Source organism: Orcinus orca, chromosome 12 (genome assembly GCF_937001465.1).
Source record: "Orcinus orca chromosome 12, mOrcOrc1.1, whole genome shotgun sequence".
Lineage (NCBI taxonomy): Eukaryota > Metazoa > Chordata > Mammalia > Artiodactyla > Delphinidae > Orcinus > Orcinus orca.
The window spans coordinates 737,800-759,753 of NC_064570.1; the positions used below are offsets into that span (position 1 = coordinate 737,800).

The window sequence follows — 21,954 nt, forward strand, 5'->3', positions numbered from 1 at the left end:
AGCCTTTGGGACCGCGCTCAAATCCCCGTTAGGGATCTTTAGAGCAAAACCATATTGCTAGAAGGGATTCCTCTGTGGGCCATGAATTAACGAGGCTTGTCGTACGGAACAGTCCTCAGGGGCACCGACTTGGTTGGTTCTAATTTGTCCTGTACTTTTACAGCTGGTTTGCTTCCTGGACTTCCAAGATTTACAAATTGCAAGTGTGCTTGTGAAGTGGTAGAATCTACTTGCACATTTGTTTCTAACTACTGATTGTCGGGGGATAGTAGAATTCAAATACTTGCATAAGCTTTAGAAACCAAGGGTCAGTTCGGTGAACACTTCTAGGTGTTATTCCCATAAGAGTTGAAAGTTGAGCACATCCATGGTTTTCTTCCCTGATTTCTTGTTACCACATTCCTATGTACGTCTGAGGATAAAATGGTTTCCAATAACGTTCTCAGTACCTACTAATTATGTCTGATGTTAGCAGTTTGGTTGATTTGTTCAGTTTTAAATTATTTTGTATTTTCTAAACAGCTAAACAGTGTTTTTTTCTCTTGTACACTATTTATAGGTACTTTTACGTGTGATAATATGCCATATTTTCTTCCAACAGCCTGGACCCCAGGCCTGTTCTTTGCTAAAACAACACAAGGTTTAATCCTATTAATCCATGGCATCATGACAAGAAAAATGCCATATATGTACTTTTATTTTCCTCAAGTATTCTAGATATTTTACAGATGGTGGCAAAGGAGTGTATTAGCTCTTTGGAAGCAGAGCTTAGAGTCAGTGTGATTTTATTAGAGTTAGCGGTGGAGGAAACAAGGAAATCATTCCCTAAACACAATGTCAGTCACCATTTCTCATGCAAAAATCATTTAGGTTGTTCTTTTATCAAAGTTACATCTGTATCGAATAATTTATTTATACTTGTTCATACAATTTTTATAATCTTTTCCAGGGAAGAGGAAACTTGGGGCTTGAGTTATATCTATAATATTTTATTTTTCAATAATAAAACCCCAAAGCAATATGATAAAATGACATTGAGTGGAGGTGGGTGGAATGGTGGGTACATAGGTTTTTGTTATATTTATTCTTATTAAATTTATGTTTATTAGATTATTTCCAGGGTGGCTTCTGGCTTATGCATGTTTGTGGAGGCAGAAATTTTCTATACTTTCTAATCTGTTCATAATCAACTATAAATATAATCTTGGCTTTACTCTGAGCAGTTAGCATGTTTTTGGATACAGAAAACCCAACTGAAAATGACTTAAAGAAAATATCAAAGTCACTATTTCACATGACAAGAAGCCCAGTGACGGAGTGGCTTTAAGTTGAGTTCACAGAGCTGCCGACCAGGTAATTAATGCCCACGGTCTTCCCAGCTTTCTGCTCTGCCGTTACCAGCCTGCCTTCCTGTCCTTCGTCTGCCACGGCCGCAAACTGCAGTTTCTGACATCTTTTCTGGTTTTGGTATAGGGTGATGGTGGCCTTGTAGAATGAGTTTGGGAGCGTTCCTCCCTCTGCTATATTTTGGAAGAGTTTGAGAAGGATAGGTGTTAGGTGTTAGCTCTTCTCTAAATGTTTGATAGAATTCGCCTGTGAAGCCATCTGGTCCTGGGCTTTTGTTTGTTGGAAGATTTTTAATCACAGTCTCAATTTCAGTGCTTGTGATTGGTCTGTTCATATTTTCTCTTTCTTCCTGGTTCAGTCTTGGCAGGTTTTGCATTTCTAAGTATTTGTCCATTTCTTCCAGGTTGTCCATTTTATTGGCATAGAGTTGCTTGTAGTAATCTCTCATGATCTTTTGTATTTCTGCAGTGTCAGTTGTTACTTCTCCTTTTTCATTTCTAAGTCTATTGATTTGAGTATTCTCCCTTTTTTTCTTGATGAGTCTGGCTAATGGTTTATCAATTTTGTTTATCTTCTTAAAGAACCAGCTTTTAGTTTTATTGATCTTTGCTATCATTTCCTTCATTTCTTTTTCATTTATTTCTGATCTGATTTTTGTGATTTCTTTCTTTCTGCTAACTTTGGGTTTTTTTTTTGTTCTTCTTTCTCTAATTGCTTTAGGTGCAAGGTTAGGTTGTTTTTTCGAGACGTTTCCTGTTTCTTAAGGTAGGATTGTATTGCTATAAACTTCCCTCTTAGAACTGCTTTTGCTGCATCCCATAGGTTTCAGGTCATCGTGTCTCCATTGTCATTTGTTTCTAGGTATTTTTTTTATTTCCTCTTTGATTTCTTCAGTGATCACTTCGTTATTAAGTAGTGTATTGTTTAGCCTCCATGTGTTTGTATTTTTTACAGATCTTTTCCTGTAATTGATATCTAGTCTCATAGCTTTGTGGTCGGAAAAGATACTTGATACAATTTCAATTTTCTTAAATTTACCAAGGCTTGGTTTGTGACCCAAGATATGATCTATCATGGAGAATGTTCCATGAGCACTTGAGAAAAATGTGTATTCTGTTGTTTTTGGATGGAATATCCCATAAATATCAGTTAAGTCCATCTTGTTTAATGTATCGTTTAAAGCTTGTGTTCCCTTATTTATTTTCATTTTGGATGATCTGTCCATTGGTGAAAGTGGGGTGTTAAAGTCCCCTACTATGAATGTGCTACTGTCGATTTCCCCTTTTGTGGCTGTATTTGCCTTATGTATTGAGGTGCACCTATGTTGGGTGCATAAATATTTACAATTGTTATATCTTCTTCTTGGATCAATCCCTTGATCATTATGTAGTGTCCTTCTTTGTCTCTTCTAATAGTCTTTATTTTAAAGTCTATTTTGTCCGATATGAGAATTGCTGCTCCCGCTTTCTTTTAGTTTCCATTTGCATGGAATATCTTTTTCCATCCCCTTACCTTCAGTCTGTATGTGTCTCTAGGTCTGAAGTGGGTCTCCTGTAGACAGCATATATATGGGTCTTGTTTTTGTATCCATTCAACCAATCTGTGTCTTTTGGTGGGAGCATTTAGTCCATTTACATTTAAGGTAATTATCGATATGTATGTTCCTATTCCCATTTTCTTAATTGTTTTGGGTTCGTTATTGTAGGTCTTTTCCTTCTCTTGTGTTTCTTGCCTAGAGAAGTTCCTTTAGCGTTTGTTGTAAAGCTGGTTTGGTGGTGCTGAACTCTCTCAGCTTTTGCTTGTCTGTAAAGGTTTTAATTTCTCTATGAAATCTGAATGAGATCCTTGCTGGGTAGAGTAATCTTGGTTGCAGGTTTTTCTCCTTCATCACTTTAAATATGTCCTGCCAGTCCCTTCTGGCTTGCAGAGTTTCTCCTGAAAGATCAGCTGTTAACCTTATGGGGATTCCCTTGTGTGTTATTTGTTGTTTTTCCCTTGCTGCTTTTAATATGTTTTCTTTGTATTTAATTTTTGACAGTTTGATTACTATGTGTCTTGGCATATTTCTCCTTGTATGTATCCTGTATGGGACTCTCTGTGCTTCCTGGACTTGATTAACTATTTCCTTTCCCATATTAGGGAAGTTTTCAACTATAATCTCTTCAAATATTTTCTCAGTCCCTTTCTTTTTCTCTTCTTCTTCTGAAACCCCTATAATTCGAATGTTGGTGCGTTTAATGTTGTCCCAGAGGTCTCTGAGACTGTCCTCATTTCTTTTAATTCTTTTTTCTTTATTCTGCTCTGCAATAGTTATTTCCACTATTTTATCTTCCAGGTCACTTATCCGTTCTTCTGCCTCAGTTATTCTGCTATTGATCCCATCTAGAGTATTTTTAATTTCATTTATTGTGTTGTTCATCGTTGCTTGTTTCATCTTTAGTTCTTCTAGGTCCTTGTTAAATGTTTCTTGCATTTTGTCTATTCTATTTCCAAGATTTTGGATCATCTTTACTATCATTATTCTGAATTCTTTTTCAGGTAGACTGCCTATTTCCTCTTCATTTCTTAGGTCTGGTGGGTTTTTATCTTACACCTTCATCTGCTGTGTGTTTTTCTGTCTTCTCATTTTGCTTATCTTACTGTGTTTTGGGTCTCCTTTTTGCGGGCTGCAGGTTCGTAGTTCCTGTTGTTTTTGGTGTCTGTCCCCAGTGGCTAAAGTTGGTTCAGTGGGTTGTGTAGGCTTCCTGGTGGAGGGGACTAGTGCCTGTGTTCTGGTGGATGAGGCTGGATCTTGTCTTTCTGATGGGAAAGGGACCAGACAAAGTCCCTATTCTTTTGTCTCTGTTTATTCTTTTTTCTTTTGTCCTACCCTGGTACGTGGGGACTTTCTTGCCTTTTGGGAGGTCTGAGGTCTTCTGCGAGCATTCAGTAGGTGTTCTGTAGGAGTTGTTCCACGTGTAGATGTATTTCTGGTGTATCTGTGGGGAGGAAGGTGATCTCCGCGTCTTACTCTTCCGCCATCTTCCCCTCGTCCCTCCCATACACATTTGGCCATTGGACCAATTATTTTCGGGTAATGTGTTAATGTCACCCAGAATTAGTCTCCGTGGAGCACATTTTGACAGTCACTACCATAACCTAGTAACTTGCTTGTGAACCAAACCCTAAGCCTTTGACAACTTAGTCTGTTCTTGTTTATCTCAGAAGCTGGCTGAACCAAGAGTAGCATGTCTCTGTGGCCCCCACTGTTTCCAGCTGTGCCATTGCCACTGGAATCGACTAAGATTAAAAGGTCAGAAAACAAGTTTGTACATTTACACTCACGGCTGACCCCCCACCATTCTGAATGACCTCCCCATGACCTTGTATGGGCTGCAGCATGGGGAGTATTTGCCAGCATGAGGTCCCCCTAGTTCTTGAACCCTATCAGTGATGGCAAGGTGGCCCTTCATCTGGAGGACGGGCTTGGAGACAGTGCCCTGGGGCGACTGAGTGGTGTGTCTGCATCCCGGCTTCTGGGGGCACAGAAATGAGCCCGTTTTCCTACCTCACCCCTGGCAGCATGTTCCTCTTCCACCTGGGCAGTGCTCTTTGGTCCAAGGATCATAATCACGTGTCTGTTTCTCTATAATCCACATCCCGAGGCTTGGTGGCAGTCATATCCAGGTACCATAGTCATTTATTATATGTTTTCATGATTAATCCGGTGGGTTTTTTGACCAAGGGATATTTTTCTAGCACATTTTCTATTACCTGACCATTTTAAATCCACAAATTTATGGTTTTTCACAAATGTTTTAGTCAAGTGTAGCCATTTGTTTCCCTCAGATCATTTGCGGGGGCCTTGACAAGATGATGTCTTCATTAGCATCTCCAGACTTACTGAAAGTGTCCCCTCAACACCACCACCACCAATAAAAGCAAAAGTAAAAAAAGGTTGTTTAGGGTCATCTTGCATTGCTCAACATTAGGACCCAGCCACTCCTTAAGAGGCCCTATTGGATAATTTAAGAATAACGTGAGACACCAAACCTGCATACTAGGAGCACATGGTATATAAGGGGAGTGAAAAGAGCAAGAGAGAAGTTAATAGTCACTTGCTTAACAGAGCAGGAGACCTTCCTTCTTAAGAAAGGTCATACTTTCGGTCAACATTTCTGATTTTGCTTTTGTCTTTACCAAGATACTTTTACTTTTTTTTAAATTAAGGTATAGTTGATTTACAATGTTGTGTTATACAGCAAAGTGACTGAGTTATACATAAGTATAATTCTTTTTTAAAAAAACTTATTTTTCATTATGGTTTATCACAGAATATTGAATATAGTTCCCTGTGCTATACACTAGGACCTTGTTGTTTATCCATTCCGTATATAGTAGTTTGCATCTGCTAACCCCAAACTCCCACTCCATCCTTCTCCTGCCCACTTTTACCTTGTTCTAATGACAGTTTGTTAATCCAATTTCCCCTCTCTGTTATTCTTGAGTTACCACTTTTTCTTTACTAACTTTGATGTACCATGATTTATAATGTCACTAAAACATTTAATTTAGTTACAAGTTTTCCCAGTATCTAGAATCCTACATTTTCTTTCCTTATCAGACTTGAGCTCAAACATCCTGGAATTTGCTACAGAGTCTGCAAGTTGGGTCAGTGGTGCATCAGCTGTCTGAGAAGAGAAAGCAATGCCAACCTCCTTCCATGAGAACATGAAGGAACAGTCATGCATAGGAACCTGTGTCAGGTAGAATCTCAGGTGATTAATAGACAACAGGTGCTTGCAAACACAAACAAAAACATATGTTTATAATGCGCTGACCTCTGCTTTTTATGATTTCCTTTTTCTTTTCCTCAGTTTCGTTTGGTGTTCCCTTTCTAGTTCTTGGCGTGGAGGCTTAGACAGTTATTTCTCAGCTTTCCCCCCTAGTGTATGTATTGTAGATATAAATTTCTCTCCTACCACTCTTTAACTGCAACAAATGAGTTTGACTATGCTTTCAATAGCCTTATTTAGGTAAAATTGATATACAATCAACTGCACTAAGTATATTTATTGATATACAGTAAACATACAATAAATATTGTATATTGTATATCAATAAATATACTTAGCAAAGTAAGGACAGAAGAATAGAAATACTGTAGGAACTTCCTAAAGAATACCTTTTTTAAAATCTACACCAAATCTGGTACTTAGAGGTGAATTATAGAAAGCCCATTTCCTCTTCTGAGATAATGACAAGCCTTTCCCACTGTCCCTGAACAAAATGTCAACTCTTTGCAAAAGCCAGAGTCCCTTGGACCCAGTTAATTCAGGGCGAAATACTAACATATATTTATTTATTTATTTACTTATTTATTTGAAGTATAGTTGATTTACAATATTAGTTTTAGATGTACAATATAATGATTCAATATTGTACTCCATTTAAAGTTATTATAAAATAATGGCTCTATTCTCTGTGCTATACAACATATCCTTGTTGCTCATCTATTTTATACATAGTAGTTTTTGTATCTCTTAATCCCATCTCCCCAGCTTGCCTCTCCTCTCTTCCCCCGCTGCACTGGTAACCACTAGTTTGTTCTCTATATCTGTGTGTCTGTTTCTGTTTTGTTATATTCATTTGTTTTATTTTTGAGATTTCACATATAGCTGATATCATACAGTATTTGTCTTTCTCTGTCTGACATTTCATTTAGCACAGTACCCTCCAGGTCCATCCATGTGGTTGCAAATGGCATTATTTCATTCTTTTTTATGGCTGAGTAGTATTCCTTGTATGTATGTACCACATCTTCTTTATTCATCTGTTGATGGACACTTAGGTTGCTTCCATATTCTTGGCTATTGTAAATAATGCTGCTATGAATATCGGGGTGCACATATCTTTTCTAATTAGTGTTTCATTTTCTTTGGATATATACTCAGGAGTGGAATTGCTCAGTCATATGGTAGTTCTATTTTTAGTTTTTTGAGGAACCTACATACTGTTTTTCATAGCGGCTGCACCAATTTACATTCTCACCAACAGCATACAAGGGTTCCCTTTTCTCCACATCCTTACCAACATTTGTTATTTGTGGTCTTTTGGTGACAGCCATTCTGACAGGTGTGAGGTTATATCTTATTGTGTTTTTTATTTGTATGTTCCTGACGAGTAGAGATGTTGAGAATCTTTTCATGTGCCTGTTGGCCACCTGTATGTCTTCTTTGGAAAAATGTCTATTCAAGCTTCTGCTCATTTTTTAATCAGGTTGTTTATTTTTTTGATATTGAGTTGTATGAACATTTATATATTTTGGATATTAACCCCTTATCTGTCGTATTACTTGCAAGTATTTTCGCCCACTCGGTATGTTGTTTTTTCATTTTGTCAGTGGTTTCCTTTGCTGTGCAAATTTTTAAAAGTTTAATTAGGTCTCATTTGTTTACTTTTGATCTTGTTTCCTTTGCCTTAGGAGAGATCCAAAAATAAATATTACTACAACTTATGTCAAAAAGCGTTCTACCTTGTTTTCTTCTAAGGCATTTTAAGGTTTCCAGTCTTACATTTAGGTCTTTAATCCATTTTGAGTTTATTTTTGTGTACGGTGTTAGGAAGTGTTCTAATTTCATTCTTTTACATGTAGCTATCCAGCTTTCCCAGCACCACTTGTTGAAGAGACTGTCTTTTCCCCATTGTATGTTCTTGCCTCCTTTGTCATAGATTGATTCCAAAGACTGACTTTATGGGCCAAGTGATCTTCAGTGTTGTGTGCTCACCTTTCCTAGCAAATTCTTCATGTGTTCACTTACATTGGATGTATGGACTTAGACCTAAGTTCCCCTTACCAGAATATATAAAAATAAATATTACTTGAACAAAATGTCATAAGACTGGGTGGCTGGAAATATAAATTTTCAAGTTCTTTAATACTCACTATTTAACCTTGCTCAAAAGTTTCCTAGAAAATAAATTTCAGTTTTGAAGCCTGTCTTTTGCAAAATCATATTTAGTACAATTTTCCTCCCCACCTACCTTGATCCACCACTTTCTACATCAGTTTGCTGTCATCTGGCAAAGCAGTTGTAAAGAACCATTTTTCAAATCAAACCTTTTGAAACAGTATTCCCTCCTCAACGTAAAATAATATTAATAAAAACTATATCAAAACCTGAATTAATATACCATTATCTTTTTTTTTTTTTTTTTTTTTGTGGTACGCGGGCCTCTCACTGCTGTGGCCCCTCCCATTGCGGAGCACAGGCTCCAGACGCGCAGGCTCAGCGGCCATGGCTCACGGGCCCAGCCGCTCCGCGGCATGTGGGATCTTCCCAGACAGGGGCACGAACCCGTGTCCCCTGCATCGGCAGGCGGACTCCCAACCACTGCGCCACCAGGGAAGCCCGATATACCATTATCTTTAATTTCTATTTTCTTTGTTGCAAACTGTCAAGTCAGATGGGCTAAACAAACATGTGAGTGACCTCTGGAAAAATAAAATTATACTTTTAATGGCCAACAAGTAAATTAAACAAATTAAAACTTAGCATGATGAAATAAAGAATTTAAGGGCAGTTTTAGTAATCCTGCCAAGTTTTAGTTCAGTTGGAAAGCAATTGGAAATGATGAAAATTGCATTCAGACCCTGAGTTTTAATAGATCATTAGTCAGGATCATCTAATCCACCATTGTTTTTAACAATTCTTAGAAGTGTTACTGAACTACTTGAGATAAAAAGGAAAAATATTCACAGAGCTTTGGCTGTAAGAGTTTTTGATTTTTTTTCTTGGTGCTGGTAAAGAAGTCTACAGAAGCAAGCCCTGTGTCTGAGAGCCCCAAAGTGGCAATTATCATGCTTGGTTTCAGTTCCTGAATGACTTTCCATCCTCCTCCTGTTTCTCACTAGGGAGAAACATTAATTTACATTTTTTCTACTTCTTATTTCTACTAAAAGACACAACATTTTGGGGAAGATAATGGAATTCAGAAAAATAGGTATCACTATAATAAAGATGGGGAGATATTTTCCTCAAAATATTAACAGAGAAATACATACACATTTCTGGTTTTATGTGGTCAAATTGCAAACCTTAAGCCCCCTAAGCTCACACCGATTTAAGAGGTTACCACATTCAGAAAAATAAATGAACACCAAACATGATAGCAGTGTCTTTCATTCTCTCTAGTTTGATAGTCCAAGGAAGCAAAATATTTTCCACTTTATAAAATCTTTAAAACCGCCAGGGGAGACATGCTGGCCTTCTCAGTGTTGGAGCAGAGAAAGCTTCAGCTAACCATATGGAAAACACATAAGGAGACCAGATTTTTCCAGTCCATAATTCAGTGAGAGTTAGGGTCTTACTTCCAACACCAGAAGTCTTAGGAGGTGACTGGTAACTCCACACACTGCCAAGTTTTTGAAATTGGATAAAGGATGAGGGTAAAGATGGCTACCTCTGTACACATGAAACTGGTTTACAGTAGTGATTATGCATTTTCCTTTTGTCTTTTTCCCCCCTCTTAAAATAGCACGAACATGATATTACGTTGACTAAGAAAAATAAACGAAGCAGCTTTTCTCTGTAGGCACCACTTATTAGGATAAGAACCTTCCAAAGAAAAGAGGTAGTACTCCATAATTTGAATCAGATTTTGTTAAAAAAAATCTAGGTCCATCCATTCATTGAAGCATTCATGAATTTGTTAATTAAGTGAACAAATACTGATCATGTACCTGTTCCCATGTTCCTCACTGAGGCAACAACTCATAGCAAGTTAGGAGCATGCGTTCTGCAGTATGACTTCCTGGGTTCAAATCTGAGTACCACCAGCTAGCAAGGGCCATGCTGGGGCCATCGCTAAGCTTCTCCAAGTGTCTGCCTTCATTGGTGTGGTAAGCACATTGATGGTAGGCATGTTGTGGATTTGTTGTTGCCTACACTATCAGGTGTAAGACACAAGGATAAGTGATTCTCTTCACTAACAGCTCCTCTTGTTGCTAAAATTCCTGACTTTGTTAAAGAATGTACACAGTGAAGTTCCTAATCCAGGGGAGTTACCACTATTTCAAATATCTTTTTCTCTGTTTCATGATATTATTGTAATTTTATTGTGTTTATATCAACTGTAATATCTATTTTAGCTAAATAAAAACATTAAACAGGCTAACCTTCTTTTTTAATTCAGCAGAACGCCTGAGGATACTTGCTGTGTTTGCCATCATACCTAAGTCAACTATGCCTTTATCATATTTGGGATTTCTCTACCTATGGGATTACATATGAATAAATAAAAGCAAAACTCACCCCTCGATTATGTGGATGCTTTTAGCCATTGCTTTCTAGAATAAACACACACATGATTTAGATATGTAATTCCAACTCTGTTTATTCCTTAGAAAGGACATTTAGTTTAAAAGCACGTTCAAGGTAGAAGAAGTGCAAGTTCTTCTGTTTGGTCTGTTTAACAAGTTTCAGCGCAAAAGTTTATATCCAGCATCACAACAAATACAAGTGAAGACAGAGAAATTTTCAAAATTAAAAATTTCAACCAATAGACCATCTAATACCAAAACCTTTCAGTGATAGATACTGGGGGTAACGAAGATGGATCAAGAAGCCGACCGAGGCTTGGTCTTCTTCGTGAGAGACCCCAGTTGTACTTCTTGGCAGTAGTATCTGAAAAATGGTAGAAAGTACTTTCCTGTCTCTTCCTCCATGTGTTCGCTGCCTGTGACCAACCATGAAGGAGGTGACCAGCTGCAGCCATCCTCTGGGATGGACCCTGGTGATCCCTGCCTCTGGGCTGTGAGTGGCGCCAGTGACTCACTTTTAAAGGGGGAACGAGGCAGAAGAGAAGACATCATGAGATATCACTCTCAATATTCAGTTTTAGAAAGACCCTGACTGCCATCCTGGGGGCTTCCCTTGCTCTCTCTCACTTCTGCTCTCTCACTTTTGCTCTCTCAGTTCGCTTGCGCTGGGGAAGCAGATTTCCACGCTGGAAGCAGTCTTATGGAGAGGCCCGTGTGGCTCAGCAAGCATTGAAGCCCTCATCCCCACCGTCCATGAGGAACTGGAGCCTGCCAAGGCCATGTGAGTGCAAGTGGACCCCTCCCCATCCAGCTTCCAGATGAGACCACAGCCCTGGCTGGCTGTTTGACTACAACCTCATGAAAGACCTTGAACCAGAGGCCTCCAGATAAACTCTGCACAGATTCCTGATGCACAGAAACTGTGAGGTAACTAACGTCTGCTGTTTAGGTCACTAAGCTTTAGGGTAATTTGTTGTGTAGCAGTAGATAGTAATTCATACCCTAATGCCTTTAAAACTGCTTGTGAGGCAGAATTCTGAAGTGCATATGACTTTCTTCTCTTCCCTTTCTTTTATCATTTTCTTAAAATGATACACTACTACAGATATTAGGAAATAAGTTGAGGTAAACTACAGGAAAACCAATGGTGACCCACTATATTCTGGGAGGTAAACGTATAGACGTGAATTGGTGGAAGGCATCTGGGTGTACATCCTGGGTAATGTTTTCAGTGTACAAAGTAAGCTAAGAACTGTAAAGGAGCATAAAGAATTTCAAAGACTAGTAGCTGGATACTTTACTTTCTCTCGTTATTTTTGAAAAATGATTTTAGTCATTATATCAATGGACAGAGAGACCAAGAGAGATGTACTTATTCTTGCTGTGACAGCATGAGTTGCAAACAGTTATCTTGTTTATAAAGGTATAAAGAGGGAAAAAATATACCCAGTAGAATGTGGAGCCTATTATTAAAAAGTCTAAATAAAAATACTTTTACAACTAAAATATTTAAGGCATAGAGGGAAAGTATGATTTTGATGTTCTCCAAAATGCAGAAAATTATTTCAAAGGAGTATTTCAAATTATTAATAAAATATAAAATGATACGTCAGCTAAAAACAAAGAAAAGTACTGAGAGGTAAATGGAGCTAAATAATAAAAGGGAGGTTTGGAATAAAACTAATATTGGCCTGATTTATAATGCAGATGGGAGGCAGTACAGGCATAATTAATGAAGCATAATTAATGATGTCGAGAACCAGTGATGTGGGAGATGCACTGGAGCATCTCCTTCAGGCTGAACAGGAGGACAAACACCAGAGGGGACGGGAGACCCAGAGGTGAGGGATGCTGAGCCCAACACGGGACATGGCGACAGAGGGACAGCTCAGGTGCCTGTTCCTGGATGGAGAAGAAGCTTCTCCAAAGTTGATAAAAGAACACTTACAGTAAGCAAACATGGCAAAAGATTTTTAAAAGAAGAAAAAAAATGTTTTCAGCATTCTGAGAGAGCAAGCTAATTAAAAACAGATTACAAAAATCTGGCAGACCTCTCTGCAACAGTAAATCCTAGGAGATAAAGGAATGACGCGGTCAGCTAACGACAGAAGCATGTTCTGACTGGGCCTGCCCACCCAGCCGCTCTTCGGTGGGAAGACAGCAGAGGTACTAATACATAAATCCAGTTGATCTATATTAATAAATAAACATTAATACATTAAAACACAGCTGGTCTTATTCCAGGAAAAAAAGGTGTTTGTTATTTAAAAATGTATTTATAGAATTCACAACCTATGATTATCTTGACAGCAGCCAAAGGAACATTTAATAAAATTGAAACTCATAATTCATTAAAATTATAAAGACAGCTTTCCGTCTTGATAGGGGACATTAGTCTGAACCCCACAGATGATGTTGCAGTCGCCGTTTTGGCCCTGGAAGCGGTGAACTCGGAATAATGGCAGGACTGGTTTAGAGAAAGCGAGAGGCAAGAGAAGGAAGCAGGTGGTGTGTGTGTCCAGGGGAGAAGAGAAACAGGGCTGTCAACGCTGAAGAGAATACTAGCTGCCTGAAAACTGGAGAGACTTGTGTGACCATAAGATGTAATAAAAACGATTCTATTCACAGTAACAATGAAAAATTCCTAGGGATGACTGTGCTAGGGTAAAGTTCTTTTATGAAGAAAATATAAAAATTTTCATCAAGAAGATCTGGATAAATGGAGAAGACATAAAATATTTAAAGATTTACATTTTTAAAAGGAACCTGTAACATTTTTATACAGTTCAAAGAAAATCCCTAATGCAATTTTAGGAGACAGTGACAAAATTAATCTACAGCTCATTGGGAAGAATAAACATGCTAAACTTTTCAAAAGTAACCTGAAATGGAAGGGTGTGAGGGCCGTGCTACACTGTCACACACTTTAAGAAGGGCTTAGTTAAAGCTGTAAGGTCCCACCAAAGCAACAGAGACTGAATAGAATACAAGTCTAGAAAGATACTCCAGAATATGTGGGGATTTGGTGTAAAATTAAAGTGACACCTCAGCTCAGTGAATGAAGAAGGGTTTATTTTCACAAAAGCACAGCAGGAAATAATGGGCAAACAGTTGGTAGTAAAATAAAACTAGAATTCTGCTTTAAACCTTATAGACTAAATTCCATGGGGATCAGAAATGTAAATGTTAGCACATTAACCGTGAAGTAGAGAAGAAAGTACAGGTTAACGTTCATACAGTCATGGGTGGGAAAGGCTGTCCTATATCTGACACGGTCAGTCATGTGATCAAGGGAATGATTTAGGCTTGAATATGTACGAATCCCAAGTGTTCACGTGAAACACCAAGGACAGGCTGGTAAGAGTATTTACAGGGAGAAGTTTAACAAAGAAGGCAGAAAACAACTGACATCTCGATAAAAAGATCAAACTTGACCCTGGACAAGGTCATCGCTAGAGAAGACACACGAGAGAAGGAACACGAAGGAACACGTGGCAACACGTTTAACTCAGGATGAACAGCATGCAGCGTGTGGTGGGTGCCTCTTCCTTCCCCAGTCACGAGGGCCGAGTAGGATGCAGAGACTGAACACGCACGTGGGGCGTAGCCTGGTGCAGCGTGCTTTCGGAGTGACGGGCCCTCAAGCTTCATGACAGCCCCTCGACAGGCACCCGGCCTCGTGCTGTGGACAGAAGGGCCCTGGCTGGTCACAGACGTGGCCCGGGGACAGAGCGCCCTCGGCCTGAGCCCCACACGTCTGATCTGAAACCTCTGGCTAAGCAGACCCGCCTCCAGGAGTGAGAGGACACAGAATGGAACTGCGTCTTGTTACCCCGCTGACCGGGAGGTGGGAGCCCGAGAATGGGGCTGGGTGGGTCCACCTGTGGGTGAGCTCACGTGTGTCAGTCACAGAAAGATGTTGAGCCTCCACTGTTGGTGAGACATCAGGGGACAGAGCAATCTCTTACTATTCTTGGAATTGGGAAATACACGTGTACACCAGGTCAGCAAGGACAAGAGGTTATGCGGCAGGGCGTGGCACCTGGCCTCGTGACCCTGGGGCAGCTGTCCTGGCCGGTCGTGTGCCGGCTCCTGTATTGCATCGTCCCAGCAGCCGCTATGTGCTTGGGGGGACGTGAACAAAGGGAGTCGCTGGGCTGACTCTGGGTTCAAGGGTGTTTTGAAGCCTTGTGTGGTGTCAGCTTCTCCAAGCTAGGTCCAGGGTTCCCTTTGGGTAATGAGTCTGGGTTGGAGTCACTATGAGAAATTGGCGTGAGATCCGGCAGGCAGAGCGAGGCCGCAGCCCCGCCTCCTCCTGTCCTTCCATCCTTCCTTCTCTCTTTCCCTCTCTCTGTGTCTCTCTAGCTCTCTCTGGAATGGCTAGGCACGGGGGCAGGCTGCCTCTCTGTGGCTGTCTGCCGGCTCACCTTGACCTTGATGGGGCAGCATCGGGGGTCCAGCCCCCCCTCCTCACACAGGACCTTCTCCCGGGGTGCCTGGGAGCCTGGAGCAGGCCGTGGGCAGCTCGGGGGTGGCAGAGGGGGCTCTCCCCCACAGGAGTGGAGTCGACACACAGTTGACCTGATCCATCTCCAGCGGCCCCTCATCTATTTGTTCACAAATCGTTGAAGGGAAGGAGTTTACTTTGGTACTTAAGGTGGCGTCATTTACATTTGGCACGTCGTTGTTACTTTTATGCATATTATGATGATGTTTACTAGGCTCAGGCATAAGGCAAAATTGAACTAGAATCATTGTTTCCCATTAAATATTAAGGGTCCCTATTAAAAGGAAAAAATGTACTTTTCTCCATCCCTTTCCCCCCAAAATAAGTGACTTAGAAAATCACTATCAGAGAAAAAACAAGATTTGGGCAACGTTTTGGAAAGGTATGCTTTTGGGAAAGGTAGGTTTTATAATTCACACATTTTTCATGACCAAAGAAGAAATAATGAATCCAAGCAAACTCTTAGTTCTCACTAAGTAATAATGTAAACAGAATTTTCTTTGCAGGACTGTAAGGCAGTGTGTAAGGAATGCACTGGCGCCACCTAATACCTTGAAAGACATTATCTACGATCAGAGAGAAAACAGTTACAGAAAAACAGCTGAATAGATTAATTGGCAGAAGGGCCCACATTGGACATGATTTGTAAACGCTAGACCTTGTTGCTTAGCTCAGCTACAATAATTGTGATAGGCAGAAAGTTTTTAAAATGCATTGGAATGGGTATCTGAATGTAGAGTCTTTGAACTTTCTTGGGTTGAGGAGATATTAGGAAATATTTTGGGGACAGGGAATATCTCACGTCAGAAGACAGAACCCAGCCGGGAGATGGCAGAAAGACTGAGAAGTGGCTGTGGTTCCGAGGATCTGGTGGGTTTTTTCTGGGCAGGTTTGTGAGCCCCAGTGACTGACCAGGTGAACCGGGATGCGGCCCTTCTGGGCGCTGACTTCATTTGTTCAGACGGAGCGTAATTGCTGGTCTCAGAAAGCAAGGCTGTCTTGCTGAGTAAGACCCACAAGGGTGGCAATGGTGACTTTTCTCCCGACACAGAAGGGAACCAGGTTCTTGAACACGCTCAGCACACACCTAGTGAGATAACACCCACTGGCCGAGGGGCTTGCCTAGGGAAACATAAAGCCAGTCTGTTAGGCCGGGTTGCAGAGTGTGGCTTATGCAGCTGACCTGCTAGGTTATAAAGGGGGATCTCAGAGGGAGGTGGGGCAGGGAAAAGAAGAGAGGAAACATGGGGGAGGAGAATCAATGACGACTGCAGCTGGTACATCCTTTGAATTCACCCCCTTAACCTCCCCCCTTAACTGGAATCCTCAGTTCCTTTATCCATCACTCCTAACGTCTTGTTACTAAATGTGGTCCCACCACAGGCGCGCATTGAGGACATGGGAGACCCAGCTATTCACACACTGTCTTCATTGACTAGACCGTGTTCTCTGTAGTCCTTGATCACAGCCAACGTCAGATTTAAAAGTGATCCCTTCATTGGATGAGCTTGGTGCTTCCACGTGGAGAAGCACAGCAGGTGGACCCATGCAGCCATCCATGCTTACAGACACTCCAGAGACAGGCTCATGGCTCAGCTAGAACAGACCAGTCCACGTGGGGTCAAGGACAACGGGTGATTTTATTTGTTTATTCGAACTTTCATCCAGACATTTACGAGGTTAACACCACATCTCAGAAAACACACAAGCGTGTTAGGGAAATGCCTGGGTCCTGCCGGTGAGAGTCTGCTGGGCAGTGGGCATGGGCACGTGGCCCCAGCAGGTGGCCTGGGTGGCCCGATGGAGAAGAAGCACAAAGGGGGGTCCACAGGTGCCCCATGTCCTTCCGCGTGGTCTGTGCTACTCCTGGGCCTGGGAGCCTCCCCAGGGGAAACAGCAGAGGTCCAGAGAGGAGGGGCTGCTGGGCCACAGCTGTCCTCCAGGCCCCAGGCTGGGTGTGGGAAAAGGAGAGGGACCTGCCTCCGTGCCCCAGGCCTCCTGCAGACGGGGTCTCTCCCCATCCCACGCGGAAACAATGTCTTTTCAGGAGCAGACTGTATGCTGATGTAACAAGGAGCTTCCTTCCCACTGGGCCGTAACCTGCCGTCACAGCCCCGTCTGCGGGCCCAAGCCCCGCTGCTCACCTCGGGCTCCAGCTCTGGACCCGAGGCTGCTGGCTGACCGCCCTGCCACCCAGGGGAGAAATGGCTATCCCTTTCCGTTCTTGTCCGCCTTCAGGTCGTGACCCCAGTGGGCCTGCGCTGTGGGAGCCAGAATCCAGGTTCCCGTGGGATGTGACAGCCGCCATCCAGTGCTGCAACCTTGGCCTGTGGCCTGACTGGAAGGCTGGGTTGGCCTGCTCCCGGCCGTCGGTCACCACACAGCCTGTCCCAGTCGTTTGACACCGATTCAGCACAGGCTGGTCCCCAAAGCAAACATGCGAAATAGTTTTATGAACAGATGACACAATCTTGGAGTGGCCAAACATTTGGGATAAAGCTTTACATACAGGACTACTTTTAGGTGAATTGTTTCTCCTGCTCATCATACTGATTTCCTGGTGGAAAGAAAAATACTTCTAAACAGGGAAAATGTTTTCAAAAGAGCAACTCTAAATTTTCCCCTCAAGACTAAAATGCCGTGTGCTCCTTGCCCCATGCGGCAGCCTCTCTGCAGGAGGACTTCTTGGGCCTGTAAGCTTCATGGTTCTGGGAACTTCCCACCTCAGGCACAGGGTTGGTCCCCCTCCCCTGGGCTACAGCTGGTTGGATGAACCATGACCTTCTGACCTAAGTGGGCCCATCAGATCACACGTCCTGGAAACCGGGAACTGACGCTCAGGACTGACGAGGAACCTTGGAGCAGTGGTGGCTGCCAACTCCCACATGGGCAAGAGAAGCAAATGATGGAGTCTGCCTGTGCAGGGAACAGAGTGGTCCATGCGGGGAAGGGAACTGAGTGGTCCTGTGTGGGGAACAGAGTGGTCCATGCAGGGAACAGAGTGATCTGTGCACATGGCCCAGCTCCACTCCTCCTTTGATGTCAGGCATCACCTCATATTCTTATAATAAAGGCCCCCTATTTTTATGCCAGGACAAGTGGGTTGCTACTTCTTACAACCAATGCCCCTACCTGCTATGACCTTTACACTTTTTGGTAAATATGGGATGTTAGAAATTCACAGGCATGTTCCTGTGGACTGGGTTTGGGCTCACAGCTGATAATATCTGGACTCCCTCCTGCACTCTCCTCACACTCTGAGCACCCCCCTTTCATTCTTGGGGGTGGGATGAGGTGATGCATGGTGGGAGGGTCTCCGAGCCTCATGTGGGACCCCAGGAGGGCCCAGGCTTCCATTGCACTTGGGGGAGAGGTGGGGTAGTCATCACTCTGCCTGTCTTTCTCTCAAAAATTAAAAAATGTAAAATGGGACTGTCTGTCTCTTTGCGTTTTGGAAGCTCTTAGATGCATGAAGGAAAGACTCCATGAGGCTTTGGTTGAGAAGAATGCGCTCACCTCGTGTCCCGTGTCTCACAGCTGTGATTCACCCCAGGGACCACCCTATTCTCCATTGCCAGTGTGTCAGTGGCGTCCTGGCTGAAATTTCCCTCAGGGAGACTTAGGGCTGTAAGAGGCCTTGGTGACTGTATGCATTGGCTTCTGCGTTTTAGATGAGGAAGCCAAGGCTTTGAAAGAGAAGTTAATTCCCTAAGTTACAGAACTAATTAAAAGCAGATTCTGGGGCTAAAACTCAAATTTCCCGACTTCCAGTCCAAACTCTTCATGGTCTTAACTATTTTAAATTACTTTTTAATCATACATCTCAGCCTTCACCAGAAGGCCTCTTTCCAGCTCATCCTGAATCATTGCTTTGAGTTGCATGCTTAACTGAATTGTCTGTATCTTTAGGACAGCTTAGAATCAAAAGCCCTTTCTGGCAGAATAAATCCAGTTTTCAGAAGTTTCTCTCCAACTCAGCCATAGGCAATTTCTTCCTCCTAGACCGTAGGAAATAATTTTAAATTTCCTGTTCCTTTTGTGTTTTCTTTTCTCCTCTCTGATCCAAAGAAAACCATAAAAGATATTACAACTAATCATGACTAGAAACATTTCTACATTAGCAGCATGAATCTTCGGGTTTGTCTAATCAGAAGAAATTGTCTTAATATTTACCTTTTATGTATGTATTTATCTGTTGTTTGTTTGGCAAAGCCTGTGCTTGAACAACATTGATAAAGTGCTGAGTTTGGGCTTGGAGTGTTTGCCCAAATATGCTTTCAATACCCAAAATCTTGGGCGAGTTTCCACAAACTGCTCAGCTGCAGCCGTAGGCTAATGTGAGAACAACTAGTTGGTAGTCCATCCACACTGTGTTTCTTCCGTACTTGAGAGAAGATGTCTGCTCACCATCAGAAACCAGGACGACTCCCGAGAGCAGGTCACATGATGCTGCGTGTCGGCACTGCCTTCTGGGTACAGGAGGCTCTTCCTACCACCTGCCCTCGCCTTCCTCCCTTTCTTCCTGGAGACAGTTACCCGAGGAAACACCAAGTCATCGAGCGTGTGTGCACGTGTGTGTGCATCTGTGAACATGTGCATGTGTGTAAGAGTGTGTGTGAGCACATGAACATGTGTGCCCCTGTGTGTGCATGTGTGAATGTGTGTGTGCCCGTGTGAGCCTGCATATGTGTTTGAGTGTTTTGGATGCTCTGGTGTGATAATTGACTTATAGATCAATAGGAAAGGATACATAATCTTAAAATTGCCCTAAACAGACGTAAGAACTTAATTTATAATAATGGCAGCATCATGCTCCAGTGTGGGAAAGGGTGAATGTTGTAAAAGCTGGGGTTTGGGAAAGTCAAGTTTTGTTTGTATCAGGTTGGAATATTATCTCTATTATATACCAAAATAATCTCCAGATATGTTGAGTTGTATGTAAAAGTTTGAATTTGGAAGGAACTTAGCAATTTATAGCTTAGAGGTGATTAGTTGTAAATGCACATCATCTCGCATCTCATTCTCTTGCAAAAATACACCAAACTAAGACAAGAGAATTCTGTTGAAAAAGCCACAAGGATGAGATATAGAGGAGTGGAATAAAATAGCAATAAAGTTTTGGAAAATGGAGAGAAGTTGGATTATCATTATTTTTTTTTTTTTTGCGGTACGCGGGCCTCTCACTGTTGTGGTCTCTCCCGTTGCGGAGCACAGGCTCCAGACGCACAGGCTCAGTGGCCATGGCTCACAGGCTCAGCCACTCTGCGGCATGTGGGATCTTCCCGGACCGGGGCACAAACCCGTGTCTCCTGCATCGGCAGGCGGACTCTCAACCACTGCGCCACCGGGGAAGCCCGAAGTTGGATTATTGCTAACTGATTTAGCAGATACAAAAGAACCCCAAGGCAGCAGTGGGAGAAGCTGAGACCAACCTGAGTTATGGGACGGAATCCTCAAAACCCTCAGGCAGGGCAGCATCAAACACCTCTGGAATCAGGGACTAAGGGTGGAGCTAGAAACAAAGCAAGATGGGGAAGATTGTTTGAAAAGAAATTCAAAGGGTACTCTACACCCCTCTCTCCAGTCTGTGTATTTGGGCATCTGCCCCAACCTTCCCTTGGCAGAAACCTGTGATGTTTAAGGGATTCCAGGTTCTACTGAGGGCCTGATTGCTGTTCTGTAAACATAACTCAGTTCTCACTTGCATATTGAGGGTTGTGGGCAGGGATTCCTCCTCCCCCAGCCCTTCACCATTTAGCTCCCCAGGTTGTCAGCCAGTATGTACAAGCAGGAAATTAGAAGACTTCCTACCCACCAGCCTCTACAGAACTGGAATAATAGATATCAGGTGCTCCCTGACAACTGGCTCAACCAGATAACCCACAATAAATTCAGACATAACAACTGCCAGTCGTCCCCTCTGAGCTTCCAGCCAGCTTTTCCATCCCCTGGTCCTCATCATGAACAGACAACAGGATGGAATGGCACTGAGGGGAAGCCTTAGCATGAGAGACAAGACCTAAAAGCACAGGTAGAGAAACACAACCTGGAAGGAGCAGGAATTATGCTGATAGAAGAAAAGGAAACTTGTCATTAACATCCTCAGAGAGAAAAGAAAACATTGAACCAAGAACAGGGTATTATAGAAAAGGAACATTCAGAAAAAAGAACAACTCAGGAAAAAAATGCTTTTTATTGCTAGCAGAAATTAAAAACTCACTAGAAGATTTGAAAGATTAAAAAAATCACAAAAGATAGAATATATAAAAGAAAATATTAGAATATTACAAGATCAGCCCGGAAGATTCAACATCCAAACCAAAGGAATTCTAGAAAGGGAAAATAAGGAAAACAAACAAACAAAAAATAACAACAAAATAATTTTCCAGACCAGTGAGATGTGAGTTGCCAGATGTAAAGATTTCGCCAAGGGCCCAACACAATGGATGGAAACAGAACCACACTGATGCACGTACAGTGAAACTTCAGAACACCTGGGAACAAGAGGAAGACACTGGATCACGAAGAAAAAACAGGCAGGCACAAAGGTTTTGGGCTTCGCAAAAGAAACACTTGGGAGTAAGAAGAAAATGAGAAAACGGCTTCATGATTCTGAAGGAAATTAATTTCTAACATGAAATTCCACACCCAATAAAATTATCCATCAAATGGCAGGATAGAAGAAAAACATTTTAAGACATGCAAATCTTAAAAAACTTTGTTGCCCAGGCACCATTTCTCAAGAAGCTAGTGGATATTATGCTCCAGTAAAATGAATGGATAAACAAAAAATATGCAA

At 42.0% G+C, this 21,954-nt stretch overlaps 1 long non-coding RNA gene across 1 annotated transcript in view; it reads left to right on the plus strand.

Annotated features, from left to right (window-relative positions):
• The window catches only part of LOC117196251 (uncharacterized), a 150,236-nt gene extending 131,649 nt beyond the window's left edge, over positions 1 to 18,587 (plus strand). The window contains exons 7-8 of the long non-coding RNA XR_004476336.2: positions 11,304 to 11,575; positions 12,356 to 18,587. This is a non-coding gene — a long non-coding RNA (uncharacterized LOC117196251). The remainder of the gene's footprint in view (positions 1 to 11,303; positions 11,576 to 12,355) is intronic.
• Positions 18,588 to 21,954: the final 3,367 nt, after the last annotated feature.